The sequence below is a fragment of the Nicotiana sylvestris genome, chromosome 8 (assembly GCF_000393655.2).
Source record: "Nicotiana sylvestris chromosome 8, ASM39365v2, whole genome shotgun sequence".
NCBI classification, from domain to species: domain Eukaryota; kingdom Viridiplantae; phylum Streptophyta; class Magnoliopsida; order Solanales; family Solanaceae; genus Nicotiana; species Nicotiana sylvestris.
The window spans coordinates 24,234,097-24,248,257 of record NC_091064.1 but is presented as its reverse complement, the minus strand read 5'-3'; the positions used below and the strand labels follow the sequence as shown (position 1 = coordinate 24,248,257).

At 40.7% G+C, this 14,161-nt stretch overlaps 1 long non-coding RNA gene across 1 annotated transcript; it reads right to left on the bottom strand.

Annotated features, from left to right (window-relative positions):
* Window positions 1-11,456: 11,456 nt before the first annotated feature.
* Window positions 11,457-12,936, bottom strand: LOC138874546 (uncharacterized). Its single transcript, XR_011401547.1, has 3 exons — window positions 12,900-12,936; window positions 12,173-12,231; window positions 11,457-11,517 (listed from the first exon to the last, which is right to left on the bottom strand). It is a non-coding gene; the product is annotated as an uncharacterized lncRNA (long non-coding RNA).
* Between the last annotated feature and the right edge of the window lie 1,225 nt (window positions 12,937-14,161).

The window sequence follows — 14,161 nt, the reverse complement described above, 5'->3', positions numbered from 1 at the left end:
CCAGCAGCTGAGGATTAGGGCGTCTGATGTCCCTAAGACATCATTTCTCACTCGGTATGGGCACTATGAGTTTTTGGTCATGTCATTCGGATTAACTAATGCCCCAGCAGCATTCATGGAGTTGATGAACCGAGTGTTCAGACCTTATTTGGACTTGTTCATGATAGTCTTCATTGACGATATTCTTATATACTCCCGCAGTCAGGAGGAGCATGAGCAGCACCTCAGAGTGGTTATTCAGACCCTGAAGGATAGTCAGTTGTATGCTAAGTTCTCAAAGTGCGAGTTCTGGTTGAGTTCGGTCGCATTCCTGGGTCATGTCGTATCAGCAGGAGGTATTCAGGTAGACCCAAAGAAGATAGAGGCAGTCAAGAACTGGCCTCGACCAGCTTTAGCTATGGAGATTCGCAGTTTCCTGGGGTTAGCAGGTTACTACCGTCGGTTCGTGGAGGGGTTTTCATCCATTGCAGCCCCTATGACCAGATTAACCCAGAAGGGTGCCCAGTTCAGGTGGTCAGATGAGTGTGAGGCGAGCTTTCAGAGGCTCAAGGCAGCTCTGACCACGGCACCGGTGTTGGTTTTGCCCACGGGTTCAGGGCCCTATACAGTCTATTGTGATGCATCTCGCATTGGACTTGGTGCAGTGTTGATGCAGGATGGCAAGGTCATTGCATATGCTTCGAGGCAGTTGAAGGTTAATGAGAAGAACTATCCAGTGCACGACTTGGAGTTGGCAGCCATTGTTCACTCATTGAAGATTTGGAGGCACTATCTGTATGGTGTGGCGTGTGAGGTGTTCACAGATCATAAGAGTCTTCAGTATCTGTTCCAGCAGAAAGAGTTGAATTTGAGGCGGAAGAGGTGGTTAGAGTTGCTAAAAGATTATGACATCACTATCTTATATCACCCGGGAAGCCAACGTGGTGGCCGATGCCTTGAGTAGGAAGTCAGCCAGTATGGGCAGTCTTGCTTATATTCCGGTCGGTGAGAGACCGCTTGCTTTGGACGTTCAGGCTTTGGCCAATCAGTTTGTGAGGTTGGACATTTCTGAGCCTGGTCGAGTATTAGCTTGCACGGTCGCTCGTTCTTCGTTATTGGAGCGTATCCATGATCGGCAATTCAATGATCCCCATTTGTGTGTCTTGAGAGACACGGTGCAGCATGGAGGTGCCAAGAAAGTAACCTTAGATGATGATGGCGTATTGAGATTGCAGGGGCGAGTTTGAATGCCCAATGTTGATGTGATTTGAGGGTTGATCTTAGCGGAGGCCCACAGTTCTCGGTATTCCATTCACCCGGGCGCCGCGAAGATGTATCAGGATCTGAGGCAACACTATTGGTGGCGTAAGATGAAGAAAGACATCGTTGTGCATGTGGCTCGGTGTTTGAATTGTCAGCAGGTTAAGTACGAGAATCAAAGGCCTGGTGGTCGATTTCAGAGGATTGCACTTCCCGAGTGGAAGTGGGAGAGGATTACGATGGATTTCGTTACTGGACTTCCGATGACTCGGAAAAAGTTTGATGCAGTTTGGGTCATTGTTGATAGGCTGACCAAGTCAGCGCATTTTGTTCCTGTTGCAGCCACCTATTCATCCGAAAGGTTAGCCGAGATTTATATCAGGGAGATTGTTCGCCTTCATGGGGTGCCGCTATCTATCATTTCGGATCGGGGTATGCAGTTTACCTCGCATTTCTGGAGAGCGGTTCAGCAAGAGTTGGGCACCTAGGTTGAGTTGAGTACAACATTTCATCCCCAGACGGATGGTCAGTCCGAGAGGACTATTCAGATTCTTGAGGACATGCTCCGAGCCTATGTCATCGATTTTGGAGGCTCGTGGGACCAGTTTTTGCCTTTAGCAGAGTTTGCCTACAACAACAGCTACCAGTCCAGCATTCAGATGGCTCCGTATGAGGCGTTGTATGGTAGGCAATGTCGGTCTCCAGTTGGATGGTTTGAGCCGGGAGAGGCTCGATTATTGGGTACGGATCTGGTTTAGGAGGCCTTGGACAAGGTCAGGATTATTCAGGATAGACTTCATACAGCTCAGTCCAGACAGAAGAGTTATGCAGACCGCAAGGTCAGAGATGTTGCTTTCATGGTTGGTGAGAGGGTATTGCTCCGTGTATCGCCTATGAAGGGCGTGATGAGGTTTGGGAAGAAGGGCAAGCTCAGCCCTAGGTTCATCGGTCCATTTGAGATTCTTGATCGTGTGGGAGAGGTGGCTTATAGACTTGCCTTGCCACCTATCTTGTCAGTTGTGCATCCCGTGTTTCATGTATCTATGCTCCGGAAGTATCGCGGAGATCCATCGCACGTGTTAGATTTCAGCACTGTCCAATTGGACAAAGATCTGTCATACGAAGAGGAGCTAGTGGCTATTCTAGACCGGCAGGTTCGACAGTTGAGGTCGAAGAGTTATCCTTCGGTGCGTGTTCAATGGAGAGGTCAGCCTCCTAAGGCATCGACCTGGGAGTCCGAGTCCGATATGCAGAGCCGTTATCCTCATTTATTTCCCGACTCAGGTACTTCTTTCTTTTGTCCGTTCGAGGATGAACGGTTGTTTTAGAGAAGGAGAATGTGACGACCCAAAGGGTCATCACCGTAATTCTCCCTTGTTCCGTGCTTCCGAGGCCTTGAAAACCTCGCTTTTAGTGGCCTCGATATTGTGTGCGCAGTCCGGGCGCGAAGCCGGAAAGCTTTTATGTTGAAATATGCGAATTTTGCGAGAAATTTGATGAATTTTGATATTTAATACGCATAATATTGACTTCGGCCAACATTTTGGGTAAACGGACTCAGACCTGTGATTCGACGGTCCCGGAGGGTCCGTAGAAAAATATGGGACTTGGACGTGTGCCCGGAATTAAATTCCGAGGTCCCAAGCCCGAGAAATGAATTTTTGTGTAGAATTGTTTTCTGAAATTAGTTAAGGAAAATGAAGAAGAAAATTGATCAGAAAAATGTGGTATCGGGCTCATATTTTTGTTCTGACGCCCGGTACGAGTCTTAAATATGTTTTAAGCACTATCTGTAAAGTTTGGCTAAAAACGGACGTCATATGACGTGTTTTAGACTTAAAATGGGGAATTTGAGTTTTTATGAAAGTTGAAAGAAAATCATGTGTGTGAGGATTGATCGTATGTATATGATGTTATTTTGGTGAATTGATCGCACGAGTAAGTCCGTAAAATGTTTTTAAGGTTGTGTGCATGTTTGGTTTTGAGCCCCGAGGGCTCGGGTGAGTTTTGAATGGGGCACGGGAGGTCTTGGACTTAAGAAAATGCAGGTTCAGGTGTTGCAGATGCTAGCGCGGCCGCGGTCATTTCCGTGCGGTCCGCGATAGAGCCGCGCGGCCGCGATGCCCTTCTGTGCGGTCCGCGTGGCTGAGTCTGAGGACTAGGGTTTCAGGTTAACCAGCGCCGCCGCGCATCAAAATAGTGCAGTCCGCATTGGAAGGGTTCAGAGAAGCCCCAATTTTTCTCCCACTCGGCGCGGCCGCGACACATTTTTGTGCGGTCCGCGCCAGGTCCTTAGAAAGGTATACAAGTTCGGAAAATCTCAGTCATTTTTCACTTTTCAAAAACCCAAAACCTAAGAGGCGATTTTCCAAACAACTTTTCTTCTCCAAAACGATTGGTAAGTGATTTCTAACTTAATTTCTTTATTCCTTAACATCTTTTAACATAATTTCAACTTCAAATCAAAGATTTTCATGGGGAAAATTGGGTGTTTTGGGTAGAACCTAGGTTTTCTACAAATTGAGAAGTTGGACCTCAATTTGGGGTCCGATTTAAAAACAAATCATATATTTGGACTCGTGGGAGAATGGGTAACCGGATTTTGGTCCGAACCTCGAGTTTCGACCACGTGGGTCCGGGGGTGTTTTTGACCATTTTGGGAAAAACCTTGTAAAATTTATTTTCATGCACAGGGAGTAATTCATTTAGTAATTATTAATGTGATTAAGTAACTTATGACTAGATTCGAGCGGATTGGTGGTGGAGTCAAGAGGTAAAGCTATACTAGAAGCGTGAGTTGAGTTTGGAGCATTCGAGGTAAGTGTTTGTTCTAACTTTGGCTTGATGGATTAGGATTTGGGTGTTATTTGCTACGTGTTAACTGTGGAGTACGGTGTATAGGCATGGTGACGGTTATCTATGCACCGGAGTCTAGCATGACCGTGAGTCGTAGTTGCTTTTAAATTCAAAAGATGCGAAACAGTTGAGCTAATTACTTGCTAATATAATTATGAAGTGATAGTTGAGAAGCAGATGAGTTAAGGAAGGAAGTGTGGTATTTTTCCCTTGCCGGGACTTTTTGTTGATTTATTCTCCTTTGCCGGGATGTTTAATCTTGTTGTATATTCCCTTCCCCGATTGGTTGTGACCGATGATTGGGTGAGGAAGAGCGATTATGCACGAAGGGTCTTTCCGTGCCATGTTTTGATAATGATGCACGAAGGGTCTTTCCGTGCCATGTCTCTAATTATTTGAGCACGAAGGGTCATTCCGTGCCTTGATGTGAGAGTTATGTGAGGAAAAGCACGAAGGGTGATGCCGTGCACTATATTTGACAGTTTTGGTGAGAATTGAGAGTAAAAGCACGAAGGTTGGTGCCGTGCAGTTGTTGATTCACTTGCTCTCTTTCATAGATGTTAATTATTCAGTTTCCATCTCTCTGTTCGTTGGTCTTATATCTAAATTGTTACACCCCACAGCATGTCCCCTCCCTATTATCTGTTTAAATTTTGTATATCTTTTCGTTGTTGCAAATATATCTATACAGGTTAATTAAGGTAGGTCCGGTCTAGCCTCGTCATTACGTCGCCGGGGTTAGGCCAGGCACTTACCAGCACATGGGGTTGGTTGTGCTGATGCTACACTTCTTTGCTCTTTTTGTGCACAGATTCAGGAGTAGCTTACGGACCGCAGTAGCAGTAGATTGGGAGCGTGCCTTCAGTCCAGAGACTCCTAGGTAGTTCGCTGGCGTGCGTGGGCCCTGAGTCTCATCTATTTCATTTCTGTTAGTTTTCATTGTATCGAAGCAGACTCCTTATGTATTTTCTTTCAAGCTCTTATTTATAGTACTGATATGAAATGCATAATACATATATATACATAAACTTTTTAAAACATTCGCCTCTGTGGGCATCATCATCATCATATCGTACCCGGCCTCAAAGAGGACTCGGTAAAAGCGTACCCGACCATCATAAGGTTCGGTAGAATCGTACCCGGCCACGTGGAGCTCGGTAAACCCAACTGATCAGTGGTTGCACAATAGGTGCCGTACCCGGCCGACTATAGCGCGGCTCGGTAGAGTAAAATAGATACTATATATAATGCATGCTAGACTCATGGAATCATCTTCTAAACCTTTTGGAGTGACTTAAGAACATTATGGACATCCCTACCATCAATATGAACCTTAGTAGGATTTAAGGATCATACACACTTGTTTAGAATAATTTTATAAGGAAAGAACAACATGGACAACCTTAGTTGCTAGGAGTAGAGTCATTATGAAATAGCGTATCGTTTATGTTCATTTCATTTTAGACCATGCCAAAAGAAAGAAGAAAGCTTAACATACCTTAAACCCGTTGAGTCCCTAATCCCTTCCAAGCAACTCTTCAAACAAGTCAACTCAATCTATCATAGTATAAGGAGATTCAAAATCAGTGCTGAGCAAAGGCTAAGTCTATAACTTAAGCTAGTAGCTCGTTTACGTAAATTTGGGCAGCATCTCCCTTGTAACAAGGGCCTCCTCCAATACCATATACCAACAACAATTACCAGAGCAATCCATCAATACATAATTATCAATATCAAGACACCATATAACAACAACAAGTCACAACTACATTACGACGAGCGGCAAGCTCCGATTGGAATCCGTATACCCCTTATCAATCCTTATAGACTTCTTACTTCAACATAAAAGTATCATTAACATGATAATGAAGTCATTAATCAATGATTCCAGCCTTAAACCATATATTTATAACAACGAAAATAATCCACAACTTCAACTATCCTCAATTAGCAACTTTATTCACTAGTTCATGTCTAGCCCATCCATTTAACTTAATCAACATCAAGATAACCTTAGGCACAAGCAAGATCACAATATACATACCTTATACAGTAACTTCAAGTCAAAATCCAAGTTATATTCAGTTTACAACAACCCTTAATAGCAATACAACACCATAGAAGTGACTTAAGCTAATCCAAGTATTATCTTGTAGTTTATCATCCTAACAACTTAACCAACATACAATAAAAATTAAGCACAATTAGTAGGCTGTTATACTCACCTTAGACAACAGCAACAACTTGGAATTTCATCAAAATACAGCCCACAACAATCCTCAATGACAACACAACCTCAAAGAGGTGTTGTTCTTCACTAGAACTAAGTTTTGATGTTGAAATATGGTGTAATCACTTCAAACCCTTGTGGTATATGTTTAGGAGGGTTAGGAGAAGTTTGGATCTGAATTTTAGTTGAAAAATGAGCAAAAATAGGCGTCCAAATCGTTTATATATTGAAGTAGGTCAACCACCGCCTAAGTGGGTCCCATTGGGAGCTTCTTGCGCGGTCTTGCAAAAACGCGAATATCTCTCTACTACGATGTCTTATTGACAAACAGTTTAATGATTTAGAAACTAGACTCGTAGACATTTAATTTGGTAGGTAGAACACCCCATGATTCCAAGTATATTTGGAGAAATTCTCAGATACATTTGACCTAAATTTCAGCAAATTTATGAATGTAACTTGTGATGACCTTTGCCAACTCTTGTTCCACAACTTGCTTGCCTTCAAAATGTAGAAAATGAATATCATACGACTAAAATAACTCATAGAATAACCTCCTTATCATGTTAATAACCCTAGTCTCACCCCAAAGTACATGTTATAACATTCGAAACTTGTCGACTTTCGACGAAACTTATTTTCTTCAATTGGTTTAGCTTCTAAGATTTCCAACCCTCTTGGTACTCGTTATTCATGATACTAAATATTTGTAACCTCCAAGGTAATATGATTAACTTACTTTATTTGCTTCCAAATATAATCTCATTTCCGAGCTTACATCAATGACTTACGACGTACTCTCACGTATGAAAACTTGGGGTGTAACATCATTCCCCCCTTTGGAACATTCGTCCTCGAATGTTGACTGATGCGCTTATCAGTTTCATAAACTATGGCTCTTACGAATACTTTAATGCTCATCTTTCCATCTAAGCAACTGTTTTGTGAATAAATCCAAATGCTTGGGCATTCCCCCTTTTAGGCCTCTTTGTCACACCATGACATGTGGTTGGAATTCTTCCAACATCGTAACATTTGATACCTTATGTCATGCAGTATGTACGACTGTGTCCTTGTATGAGCGCCTAGTGACTCGTATTCTCTTTTTCCTCCATCTTTTAGCCAATCTCTAAGCCTCACTTTATGAACATATACAGAATTATGACAAGATGTCCCTCTAGGCATCTATAGGTGTACTGATGTCTTTCGCTTGGTACTTTATCGAACTTAAGACTATTTCTATCTCTTGTTTCATAGCCTTGTATATCTATACTTATGGATTTACTACATCTAGGTAGGTTATACTATACCATAAAACATACTTCGGTTTATTATTACCGAGGTTTGCTACCCAACTCCAGGTTACTCTCTCGCTGCTTATCCTATATGTATAAATCTAAGTCCTTTAGTGCTTCCTCATTATTATTCATCTAAGAATAACAAACAAATCTCATCTCGAACTTTGGAACTTGTACCCATCTATTGTTTATTCACCTTAATGTTGATCTATAATCTATCACTGATAACTTGCAACCTCTTACGTAATACACTGTCACTAGGGCTCACATCTTATCGGGGAACATATGAAGTGATTTTCCTGATCCACCTAGGGATAATACTATACTTCAATAACCGTATTTCATTGCATCCCAACGCGATTCATCTTATGGGGGTATTCTAATCCCGTGCAATTAATGAAATCCCTTTCTCGTTAAATCATTACTCAATCAAAGGCCTAAGAATCATCCTCTTATCTATCACAATTACACCCTTATTCTACCGCCAGGGCAACATTCCATCTCTTCTAAATGCACCTAGTCTTAGACTCCTCTGGGTTCATTCAGGCTGTACCGAGCTTTTTATTACATATGGAAATCATCAGCTCCCTTGTTTTGATGGGTTTAATCCCGAGGACATACATATTCTCGTCACCTTCTCACTCACCTTTTCATATCCTTACTCCTATCTACCTAAAACCTTGTTGCTCTACAATACTTTACCTTAGGACCTACACCGATCTATTTATACTACTCGCAACCTTCCTTTAACTTGCTAGCACCATAAATTTCCTTTCGTGCCTTCTCAGTTGTCCTTAAATGTAAGCAATTACTTTTGTTGGTCGTTCTATCACTTGTTGCATGAATACTTGGCTTGTCTTTTTGCCCACGAATACTATAATTTCCTGTACCTCATATGATCTCAAACATCACCTTTGATGGCTTTTTTTTACCATTCATTAGCCATGATAGGTGCCACTTTCTTATGGAGTGTATACAATATTGTAGTGAGACTGTTGTTACAGGATAATTTACTCTTTAGCTCACTATGCTTAGGTGGAAACCTTCTTCCTTATTTCCTCAGCTAGTCTTTCATTGTAGTACTTAGGGAGACCTTCTGGCTCTTGTAAAGTTGCGAGCTTGATATATCGTACACCCGAAGGTAATTTTCGTTATTCTTACTCGCCCATAATAATCCTTAGTTACATAAATTTATGCCTTTGTGCTCGTAGGGTTACTTCTAAGCTCAAATCTTTATTGTCTCCTTAGTGGCACTCTCTATTATTTTTATAAACCTTAAAAATGGTACCTTTAATTGCCTCAACTCCTATCTGAAATTTTTTCAAATGATTGCGATCTCGTATATGCGAGACTGAATTCACTATGCTGCGGTTCACTACATTTATCTTGCATGATCTATTGATTTATCTGTGACCTCTTGTCTAGCCATAACTGGGCTCTTCCTGAATCAACTACTAATTACTCGTTGGTCCATTCTCATATATATATATATATATATATATATATATATATATATATATATATTCTGCATAATCCCTCTTAGGATATATCCTTTGTCTTAACTTATCTCTCACCACTAGCTCCTGATGTATCAAGTGTCCATTCACACTTATTTATCAATAACATCCTGGCCGGAAACTTTTACTGCCTCTCCCCGGTGTCGTGCTTGTATAATGTTCTGGAGTCGCAACATATCTGCAGGAACTGAATAAATGCAACATCATCCCTTTCTCCTTTTTACCACATTCTTCCTTTACCATTCCATAAGTTAACTGAACCGCTTAACTCCGACTTAATATCATATCACACCATATTCCCCCCTTTAGGGGAGTACTAAGATTTAGTACTACGACGATCTACCTATAGTTGTTTTACCTCTTCATCTTTGGCATCTTTTCACATTATCAATGAACCTTAATCACCTTATGGTAACCTTCTGTACCAGGGATAACTAAATTTCTTACGCACGAAGGTGACACCTACGGTAACTGGCACACTTAGTCCCTTAAGATTAACTCTGCTCAGAGTGCTTGCTTTAGGTAAGCGACTTCCTAAATAACCTTTAAAGGTTATTCGTCTGTTGTCTATTCTATTATTGTTGGAGCACGATCTTTGAAATTCTCACGATGTCGACCATTATCAAATCCTCCGGTCCCTAATTCATGTTCGGTTTTATCTTGTTCACCAGCCCATACTGATTTTTATTACTCTGGGGTCTAACCTTTCCTCCTGGTAATCACGTTGAAGTCACCAACTCATTTCTCGAAATAAGAATATGACTTTATGGCTTATACTCTTTTATTGCCTTAAGGCTTGTCACCTCTTGTATTTTCCTTCACTTGACTATAGACTCTATCATCGTGTCATATTTTGATTTACTGTTATCACCCATATATCACATCTTACTCATGATGCTTCATTTATTTTCTTCTTATTCTCCGGATAATATTTCTTTTGTCTATCACTTTATTCTGAAAACTTCAACAAAAAGTTCTTTCCCTATAAGCTCCCCTAGCTTCATCTCACTGGCTCTTGGGAATGCCTAACATTCTTTTTTTTACTCGGGGCTAGAGTCATACTAAGGTAAATATTTGTCCCTTCTAGGATCCCACTGCCTATCTTCTGAAATTTTTGAATATTCCAGTATTCGTATCTGATTGTACTACTCTAGAGTTCACCATCTGGGTGTCTTAGAAGGAGATCTATTACCACATTTGTACCATCTTTCGGAAATGTTAGTTAATGATAACAACCTATCCACAATTTTTGGGTTACTCTAACTCCAACTGGATCCTGATATCCCATCTTTCTCTTAAATAATATCTGTTAGCTCCCATAGAACATAACTGAGATGGGTGTGGCCAATTGTACTTACCTCTGTCATTGATGAAGGTACCAAAATGCTTATATTTCTCTGCCTGATTTGAAAATATTGATAATCTTCATTATCTGGGTGCCTCGTACCCCTCTTCACCTTACTTCTTTTACTTGTTAAAACTTGTATCTAGCTTCTGAATTCCTCATAGATTTTCACCATATTCGTGAATAGATATCCGTGCCTTAAGGCTCCTTATTAAGAAGCATACACATCTTAGTACACACATGATCTGTTGAAGACCTCATATTTACTCATCATAAGCATGATGTGAAATCGAGTTCCTCTGACTCAACTCTTCCACATTCGAATGCAATCTTTTACCAACTGTCTTTGTGGATGTAGGTATCGTTGTATTATGACTAAAGTCGAATTTAGGAGTTTGAATTCTTACAACTGAGCTCTACTGCACGATCTAGAGTAAGAAGAAAGAGTGACAGACCTAAATGCCCTGTAGCCTCCTGCTTATAAGTGTGGTGCACAACACACCCATAAACAAGACTCTACTAGACACGGCTTGTAGACTCCCTAGGACAGAACTGCTCTGATACCACTTCTGTCACGACCCAAACCGAAGGGCCGCGACGGGCACCCGGTGCCTTACTCAACCGAGTACCAACGTAACATATCTTTCTTATCATGTTATCATGAGTAAATGAGCTAGAAAACTCGTCCTGAGATAACAAGAATAAAACATAAGGGAATAGTCAACATATGAAGACCCAACATGATATACAAACTAATATATGTGACATACGGGCCTATAAGGCCGACATGACCATTAGTAAACTCGAAACATAGGCCGACAAGGCCATACAATTATCCATACACCTGACATATGTCTACAAGCCTCTAAGAGTACATAAAATCATAAAGGTCGGGACAGGGCCCCGCCATATCAATCAATACATATCCAAAGCATACTGACCAAATAGGCAACTCCGGAGCAAGTGGAGTGCACCAACACCTTCGCTGAGCTGATAGCCTACTAGGAGGACTGTCAACCTATCAATCGGGACCTGCGGGCATGAAATGCAGCGTCCCCAGGCAAAAGGGACGTCAGTACGAATAAAGTACCGAGTATGTTAGGCAGGAAAGCATAAACAAGAACAGTAATGTAAAGAGAGAGATAGAGGAGATACAACCTGTAACATCAGAGTGCCTCTGGGGGTTACTGATATGAAATGCATAATACATATATATACATAAACTTTTTAAAACATTCGCCTCTGTGGGCATCATCATCATCATATCGTACCCGGCCTCAAAGAGGACTCGGTAAAAGCGTACCCGACCATCATAAGGTTCGGTAGAATCGTACCCGGCCACGTGGAGCTCGGTAAACCCAACTGATCAGTGGTTGCACAATAGGTGCCGTACCCGGCCGACTATAGCGCGGCTCGGTAGAGTAAAATAGATACTATATATAATGCATGCTAGACTCATGGAATCATCTTCTAAACCTTTTGGAGTGACTTAAGAACATTATGGACATCCCTACCATCAATATGAACCTTAGTAGGATTCAAGGATCATACACACTTGCTTAGAATAATTTTATAAGGAAAGAACAACATGGACAACCTTAGTTGCTAGGAGTAGATCCGTTATGAAGTAGCGTATTCATTTCACTTTAGATCATGCCAAAAGAAAGAAGAAAGTGCCTTAACATACCTTAAACCCGTTGAGTCCCTAATCCCTTCCAAGCAACTCTTCAAACAAGTCAACTCAATCTATCATAGTATAAGGAGATTCAAAATCAGTGCTGAGCAAAGGCTAAGTCTATAACTTAAGCTAGTAGCTCGTTTACGTAAATTTGGGCAGCATCTCCCTTGTAACAAGGGCCTCCTCCAATACCATATACCAACAACAATTACCAGAGCAATCCATCAATACATAATTATCAATATCAAGACACCATATAACAACAACAAGTCACAACTACATTACGACGAGCGGCAAGCTCCGATTGGAATCCGTATACCCCTTATCAATCCTTATAGACTTCTTACTTCAACATAAAAGTATCATTAACATGATAATGAAGTCATTAATCAATGATTCCAGCCTTAAACCATATATTTATAACAACGAAAATAATCCACAACTTCAACTATCCTCAATTAGCAACTTTATTCACTAGTTCATGTCTAGCCCATCCATTTAACTTAATCAACATCAAGATAACCTTAGGCACAAGAAAGATCACAATATACATACCTTATACAGTAACTTCAAGTCAAAATCCAAGTTATATTCAGTTTACAACAACCCTTAATAGCAATACAACACCATAGAAGTGACTTAAGCTAATCCAAGTATTATCTTGTAGTTTATCATCCTAACAACTTAACCAACATACAAGCAAGATTAAGCACAATTAGTAGGCTGTTATACTCACCTTAGACAGCAGCAACAACTTGGAATTTCATCCAAATACAGCCCACAACAATCCTCAATGACAACACAACCTCAAAGAGGTGTTGTTCTTCACTAGAACTAAGTTTTGATGTTGAAATATGGTGTAATCACTTTGGAATCACTTCAAACCCTTGTGGTATATGTTTAGGAGGGTTAGGAGATGTTTGGAGACGAATTTTAGTTGAAAAATGAGCAAAAATAGGCGTCTAAATCGTTTATAAATTGAAGTAGGTCAACCACCGCCTAAGAGGGTCCCATTGGGAGCTGTTTGCGCGGTCTCGCGAAAACGCGAATATCTCTCTACTACGATGTCGTATTGACAAACGGTTTAATGCGTTAGAAACTAGACTCGTAGACCTTCAATTTTGTAGGTAGAAAACCCCATGATTCCAAGTATATTTGCATAAATATTCAGATACATTTGACCTAAATTTCAGCAAATTTATGAATGTAACTTGTGATGACCTTTGCCAACTCTTGTTCCACGACTTGCTTGCCTTCAAAATGTAGAAAATGAATATCATACGACTAAATTAACTCATAGAATAACCTCCTAATTATGTTAATAACCCTAGTCTCACCCCAAAGTACATGTTATAACATTCGAAACTTGTCGACTTTCGACGAAACTTATTTTCTTCAATTGGTTTAGTTTCTAAGATTTCCAACCCTCTTGGTACTCGTTATTCATGATATTAAATATTTGTAACCTCCAAGGTAACATGATTAACTTACTTTATTTGCTTCCAAATATAATCTCATTTCCGAGCTTACATCAATGACTTACAACGTACTCTCACGTATGAAAACTTGGGGTGTAACAAAAACCATCAAATTACATCTAATTCAAGCCTAAGAACTCCAAGAACTCTTGAATTATGCTTTCGATCAAAAAGTCTATCAAATTTCGTCCGAAAGACATGAAATTTTGCACACACATCCCAAATTACGCAATGAAGCTACTGCAACTCTCGGAATTCCATTCCGACCCCTATATCAAAATCTCGCCTATCAATCGGAATTTGCCAAAATATCAATTTCGCCAATTCAAGCCTAAATCTTCTCTACAACTCCAAAACCCATTCTGATCGCGCTCCTAAGTCACAAATCACCTCCCGAAGGTAACCGCACCATTGGAACTCACTTCCGAGCCTTCTAACACATAAGTCAACATCCGGTTGACTTTTCCAACTTAAGCCTTCTTAAAAGAGACTAAGTGTCTCATTTCTTACCAAATCCTCT